This window comes from Podarcis pityusensis (genome assembly GCF_964106645.2).
Source record: "Podarcis pityusensis genome assembly, chromosome: 12".
NCBI lineage: Eukaryota > Metazoa > Chordata > Lepidosauria > Squamata > Lacertidae > Podarcis > Podarcis pityusensis.
The window spans coordinates 24,290,769-24,298,252 of record NC_138037.1 but is presented as its reverse complement, the minus strand read 5'-3'; the positions used below and the strand labels follow the sequence as shown (position 1 = coordinate 24,298,252).

General features: G+C 41.8%; 1 long non-coding RNA gene across 3 annotated transcripts in view; it reads right to left on the bottom strand.

The window, feature by feature from the left end:
- Positions 1–7,484, bottom strand: part of LOC308459309 — a 48,366-nt gene that overhangs the window by 32,654 nt on the left and 8,228 nt on the right. For 2 of the 3 annotated variants that reach the window (XR_013977985.1, XR_013977986.1), the window contains one exon: positions 3,509–4,747. The exons of the other annotated variant lie outside the window; for it this stretch is intronic. This is a non-coding gene — a long non-coding RNA (uncharacterized lncRNA). Of the gene's footprint in view, positions 1–3,508; positions 4,748–7,484 lie in introns of those variants that run through there. 3 annotated transcript variants of the gene reach the window in all.

The following is a 7,484-nucleotide window of genomic DNA, read 5'->3' as shown; positions in this document are numbered from 1 at the left end:
CCTAACATGTGGCATGTCTCCATAACCTTCTTTTTGAAGGATGGGGTGGGCACAGCGCTTAGTGTGGCAAATGACTGGAGTCCCAAGACTAGGCAAGTAAATGGGCATTCCTCTTTGTGGGCTGGGCTTGCAAGGTCTGTTCGTAGTGGCGCCTCCAGCTTCTAGTCACTTTAATGCAAATCCTGGAAGAGAATGTGAAAAAAGACCTCTCTTTCTCTTGGAAGGGATAGGATTTACTTGGCTAGCTGTTTTCCATTAAGACGTTTTCCAACAAACCATGGTGTTGAGTGATGAAGTAAAATAGATTCTCAGAGTATAAATGATATGTATGACTAATGACCTAGGGTTAAGAGAGCAAATTGAATATACTTTTCATATAATTTATCCTGGTGTAAATGCCCTATCAAATATTTTTATTATTCCTTCTCCATTTTATTTTATTTCAAGAATATAGGGAAACCAGTCAAACATCTTTTTCCCTGTGCCAAGAGATGCATATGGCTACCCAACTGGTTTGGGATAATAGAACTTAATGATTCCAAACTGGATGCCTAAAAAGACAATTTTGAATCCAGCAGTACAATGAAAATATAAAGCTTTTTAGCATATGCTGCATTTGAACTACACACATATCCATGCTAAACCAATCTCATTTTCTTCTTCAGCTGCATTCTTAAGCTGAAAGGGTTATTTCATAGTGCTGTGTGCATGTTAAACTGTATACTGAACCTTCATGAAGAACAGCAGATCAAACAAATGCAGACAGTTGTAATAAACCAGAACCATTTTATTGCAGTTTTAATAACGATGTTTCAGGCTGATTGCTCAAAAGCTGCCAAGAGCCCTCGAATAATAAAATTGGAAACATCTGATCTTTCTCTCTTGACAAACCTATCTGGCCATGTTCACAATACCTGAGATATTTCCAGAACTTGTTGTGGAACATTCAACCACTTTTCTATGCAAAACCCATTTGTGATAATGCCTCAGGAGGAAATTTGTTGTGCTTAGTGTCTTATGCCATTGTGCTTAGGCCATTCAGATGACCCAAGACATGAAGCTTAAACTCTAGTAAACATACAGCCCAAAATGCAATTTTAAAAGAAAACTCTGCTAATGGAACACTTGTATGTCTTCTTCAAAATGGAACTACCATATTTTTCGCCCTATAGGACGCACTTTTCCCCCTCCAAAAATGAAGGGGAAATCTGTGTGCGTCCTATGGGGTGAATACAGGCTTTTGCTGAAGCTTGGAGAGCGAGAGGGGTCGGTGTGCACCGACCCCTCTCGCTCTCCAGGCTTCAGGAAGCTATCAGCAAGCCTGGGGAGCCCGCGGGAGTTTCCGCAGGGCTCCCTAGGCTGCAGATAGCAGCCTGCTGCCCGGAGCGCGGGGAGCGCTGAAGCAGAGTGCCCCGCGCTTTGGGCAGATATCAGCAGCCTAGGGAGCCCTGCGGGAGTTCCCGCAGGGCTCCCTAGGCTGCGGATAGCAGCCTGCTGCACGGAGCGCGGGGCGGGCTGAAGCAGAGCGCCCCGCGCTTCGGGCAGACAAGCTCGGGGGGCAGCAGGGAGGTGCAGCGCGCCTCCCCGCTGTCCCCCGACATGGTTTGAAGGCTGGCAGTGGGGAGAAGCACGCTTCTCCCCGCCGCCAGCCCCGCAAGCTCGGGGGACAGTGGGGAGGTACAGCACGCCATCCCGCTGTTCCCCGACCTGTTTGGATTCCCCAACCTGGTTTTGGGGGGGAAATAAAGGGGAAAAAATTTCCTTTATTTCCCCCCCAAAAAACTAGGTGCGTCCTATGGACCGGTGCGCCCTATGGGACGAAAAATACGGTAGTTAAGACACCTCTAAACTACCTGGAAAGCTGAAAACAGAAAGCATGTAGTTTATGCCACATTGCCTATAGAAAAGTATGAAAGACAAAATCTCTCCTTCTAAACAAGCAGACAAAAAAGTACCCTAAAAAGGTTACATTGTTTCTACTGTAGCTAGAAAACTGAAATTTGGCACAGGTATAATCTATAGCATCCTAATTACTAGAAATGTCTGAAAATTTTGTATTTTTACAACTGACAATCCAAATGTGAGACATTAATATTACTTCATAACATATTAGCATTCCAGTGAAGTTGAAATCAAGTGACATTTTGTAGTTATATATCCTACTTTACAGCAGACAGCCCCCTTTTGAAGACATCCTGTATGAAGGTCTGATTGGCCCAAGTCCAGACAAAGAATTCTAAGGGTGATTGGGAGCCATCAACAGTTAGTACCTGGATAGTACCTGAGCAGGTAACTTAGTCACTATTTCCCCCATTATAGAGTGCTGCATTTTTAACAGACTTGTAGTAATTATTTCTAAGTTGGCTCTATAATGAAAAGTTAGTATATGTAATTTTTATGCAAATCTATGCCCTCTTCTGACCTCTTTGTTTGGAAATGCATTTCCTCTTTTGGGGCCATCCTACATGAAAGAATATGTGCTGCTAAGCAAATTTCATTTCCCCCTCATCCTATTAAAACAGACTCAGAGACACCAGAAGATTAGCCACAGCAGCTTGAACACCCAAGGATGATCAGAGGAAGAAGGCTGTTCTTGTAGTCAAGCCTAGGTGGTTGATGAAATAGAGGAAAAGGTGACCATGTTTTTTAGGACCCACCAACTGACAGCATTGTCTTACATGCTTTGGGACACAGCTTTGCTGTGGAGGGAGAAGTTACACTGAACTGAGCTGTGAGCTAATGTGTGTGTGTGGACTGTGGGGAGAGTGTGTGTGTTCAGACTAAGAGAACTAAGAAGCTTGTGAGCAGAGAATTTCTACCATTCCACAACATTAACAAACTGTATTTTAGGAATAGTTGGGATCCCTTTTGAATGTAGTTTTTAATTTAATACCAGACCTCCTTAAGCTCCCCCTTACATCTTACAAACATATCCAGGGTCCTTGATCAGGCTGGGATTCAGGGAGGGAAGGTTTTTTTAAAAAAATAATAGTAAAGTTTAGAATGCAAACTGCATTTTCAGTCACACTTTGATAGGAATTAAACTATTCATATTGTCTGTAGGAATTGAAAGGAGCTGGAGAAAATAAACTTGCCATATTGGCTTGAAGAATTTTATAATGTGTCTCAGTAGCTGATTCTTGACAGCAACTTGCCAAATTTTTAGCTGAGGATCAAAAGCTAACTCAGTTAGGGTATGTTCACATTAGCGGCTTGAAATACAGCAAGGTCATTTTCCCCTGCGTCATTTCAAACTGCATTTGCATGGAGTTGTCCATAGTAGGCAGGGGATGGGAATGTCTCAATACACACAGGGAACTGTTGGATCAATCCATCAACCTCTGATGGATGATTTAGAAGGATGAGATCTGGCATCAATTTCACTGCATGTGTATGCCAGTATCCATACTCAGCAGAGTTACATCACAATGCAGCTCCTTTCTTGGAAGCATCTTTGGGGTTGAAGGTACACACAGTAGGCAATAGATACTCATGGATGCCATAAAGATTCAGTCAAGTGTAGAGGTTTACTTGACAGGCATAAAAGCATGTTGGTAGCAAATATATACAGACATCCACCACTGCCATGGTCAAGGCATGCTTAGAGTCCAACAAGAGTCCAAGACTCTCTCTCTACTTCTCTCACCGTAAGATGCAAGCAAGAGACTTACAAGAAGTTACACAGAACTCTTGTTATCAGTATTTCCTGTCACACTACGCATGTCCAAAGAACAGTTCCCACAGAAAATGTCCTTGCATAGACAAAACAATCTCAGCCTTCTGCTTCTTCTTGAAACTTCTTCTCTGTTCTCTGTTTCTGGAACAAATGATTCTCTCACAAACAGAGAAAAAATCCAACAGGAACTCCTATTCATTAAGCTCTCATCTGTGCTTCTGTGGTGACCTGAACTTGCACAATGGCTGTTAGAACGTGGAACAAGTGGTCATGTGAACATACCTTATTTTCTAATCAAACTAAAGCTGGTTGGGGGGGAATGTAGCAAGCAACAGTATTTGTCAAGGAACTACAGGATTAATATGGATCAACATATTGCGGCTTCAAAAATTAGCAGCAGGAGTGCACTGGATGTGGCATAAGTGCTAATGTGATTATACCACTGGGAAAACACAAGGCAAGAAGCCTTCCTGGACTGATAACCTAAGGAGGCAGATTCTGAAGGGAAATAGAGGAGAACAATTTGATAATCAAGAACAAGTTGCAAAGCTGAGAATCTCTACTTTAGATCCATATTTTTAGTTTTATACGGAGATGAGAAAGTGTCTGGATGGCTAACTACCTCAATACTTTTTTATATTCCTTGCTTCAATAATGTCCATATTGCTAACTGTTGTGATTTGATTGTCATGGCCTTATAAGCAGTTTGTGAACAACTCAAAGCACAAATTCCAGTTATCCACATATGGGATTCTCGATCACCAGACAAAAGTTGTACCAGTAGCCTGCCAGAAGTGAGTAAGGTACATTTTTGTGGTATTAGGAAACATGGTTCTATCACCTCTGAATTGAAAGAGAGGCAATCTTTGCATAGGTTTTTTTTTTACCGTGTGCCTTTGCATCACTTTGCCACCTTATCTTATGTGAAAACGTTGATTTTGCACTCTTTTTGCTTTCTTTCTTTCCTTCTCTCTCTCTCTCTCTTTTTCTCTTTCTTTCTGCTAGTACTGTATAAGAAATCTGGGGAACTATAAAGACAAGTCTTTTGGCTGTCTGCTGTTTTACATTTTCCTGCAGTGAAAGTGAATAGCAATTACATTAGCCAATACTCTACAAAGCTTCCAAAACTAAGATTAATTACCAGATGTTCCAAGAAGCTTATCATCATCACCCCTTTCAGGCCCATTGTCCTTGCTTTGAATGTACATGCTTTAGTTGGCCCTTTGACACTTCACACAATACGCTAGACTGTTTCAGGGAGCAGCATGCTGCTCCTTAAATGAATTGGTTTGGTTTCAGCACAAGTCCTTTCCCTCTGTCAGTAATTCATTTGCAAGCTGTACAAGAAAAATGAGGATTCTATATGGCTTCTCTTGATTACACTACAGATTCCCTCACAATCTGAATTTCAGTTGGAAAGAATCACCACAGGAGTCTAATCTTCTTTTGCTCTCAATGGATAGGGATTAGTGTTGATAGAAGCTGTATGTAAGACTCCCTCACTGCATCAAGAGAACAGTCCCTTCAGTTAGTATCACTGTTGGAACAGGGACTCCAGCAGTGTTAATATCTTGGAGAATTTGGAGCACAATTTTTATGGATGTGGCCACAGCAACACAATACAAAAAACCTCTTAAACTTCTATTAAATTGGACAGTTGGTACAGCAGAAATGCTCTTAACATGAACCTGTGGTGTGATTTATGCACAGGATAACATTATTATGATCCTTGGTTCTGCAAATACAATGATTTGCCTATATTTGCATAGATGGTGTAGATTTGATGTTTATTGTCTCTGTGAACTAGCAACCATCTCTACAAATCAGTCTTGCAATCAGTACCTGAAGGGACAGTAAGGCACTAACAGCCCTCAACAAACCTATGAGCGAACTTTCTTTTCATTCTTGCTTGCAGAGCAATTGTGTGAGGCTTAAAGCTTCCATTTAATTTCAGTCTCACAAATGGAAGCTATCAGAAGTTACCATTTGGCTTACTTAGGATGCAATAACACAGAGATGAGAAGTGCTGTATGAAGGGACTATAAAAGGTAAAGAACCCCTGGATGGTTAAGTCCAGCTGAATTCAACTATCACCACATTCCCTGCCATTGAATTGTAACATAAAAAAGTTTTGAAGCAAAATTGTACAAGGAAAAATGTTGCTTCTGCTCCTGAGATTATGTGTAGGATCATTACACCGGATCCACACACTTCAAATGTAGATTCTCACATGGTCAGCAATTTTGTGACACATGAAACAGTCCTAAAAGTAGTTCTACGTGTTTGTCACTGCTTACTGGTGTGTACTTCCATTCAAGGAACGAAGGGTATTTGTTCAACCTGGCACATCTCTACACTAAGACAAAACTGTGGTGGGTCCTTATTCAAGATATGTTGTTTGCAGATGACACAGCCTCGACAGCATCGCATAGCAGGACAGAGTCTTAAACAAAGATGTGCTCTCCCAAGCCCACATTCCCAGCATGTTCACACTCCTGTGTCAGTGACATCTACACTAGCTTGGTCATGTCCACAGAATAGAAGATGGCAGGATCCCCAAGCAGAGTTGACTTCAGGTACTAGGTCCATTGACAGACCAACTCTGCATTACAGATGTCTGCAAAGGTGATATGAAGGTGGGCAACATCAACCCTGCCCTTTAGGAATCCCTTGCAGTACCTGGAGACAGGCAGTCAGGTCATGCATCCATAGCAGTAACCAGAAAAGGAATGAGCGCGGGGAGGAGTGCAAAGAGAAGAAACATCTGCAGCAACACAACTAGATGCCTTCATCTGCCCCAGCTGCAACAAAACGTGTCTCTCCTGTATCAGTCTCTACAGCCACAGCAGGCGCTGTAGCCTTCCAACAGCTTGACTTAACCCCCAAAGGTGCACTCCTCCACTGTCTCCCAAGACAGAAGGGATATAGCATTTGGAAGAGGCATTTTGCTATTGGAAAGGTACTCTTTGATCCAACACACATAATGCATTTATCAAGGTATTTATCAGACTGGGGGAGAAACTTTCGAATGTCAACATAGATCTTAGATTTATTAATCTGTGAACTGTATTGTGGTACTGAAACAAGGGTGGGTGTGGGACTAAAGGGGTACTTGTCAGATGTCCTCAAATCATCTAAAGGTGTGAAACAAGGCTACATATTGCCCCCTGCACTTTTTCATTTTTACATAAATGAAAAATGAAAGGCACTGTATTTAACACAGGTGCACTCCCTTGTCCAAACAATCAGGAACAGATGGATAACCTGATGACATAGTGCTGCTATCACTTTCCTGCTTTGGTCTCAATAATCTACTGGCAGCCTTCAGTATGTATTGCTAGCAGGATGTGCTTTCCATGAATTACTCCAAGATCAAAATTATGGTTCTTGGAAAGCATAGTCCCAGATTCAGATAGAAAATGGAGCAGTAGAATCTAGAGCAAATGCGTTCCTTTATATACGTTGAAGTCCTTTTCACTGAGACACTGTGGTGGAAGGGACATATCGAGGCTGCAAACCTAAGGTGCAGAAAGCTTGTGAGACACTAATAAAGTTTTATTGCATGGTAGGTGGAAAGCTGTTTGTAACTGCTCTTAATTTTTTTACTAGTAAATTGGTCCCCCAGATGCTTTATGGTACAGAGGTTTTGGGTATCAATATGAAAGCCAGTAAAGGACTAGAAATGGTGCAGAATAAATTCCTCAGAGCAGCACTCTCCCTACCTAACGGGACATCAGTGTTAGATGGTTGTATATTTTTATTGTATATTTAGTGTCTGTCAATGTTTTGGATGTTGTCATGGTCATTG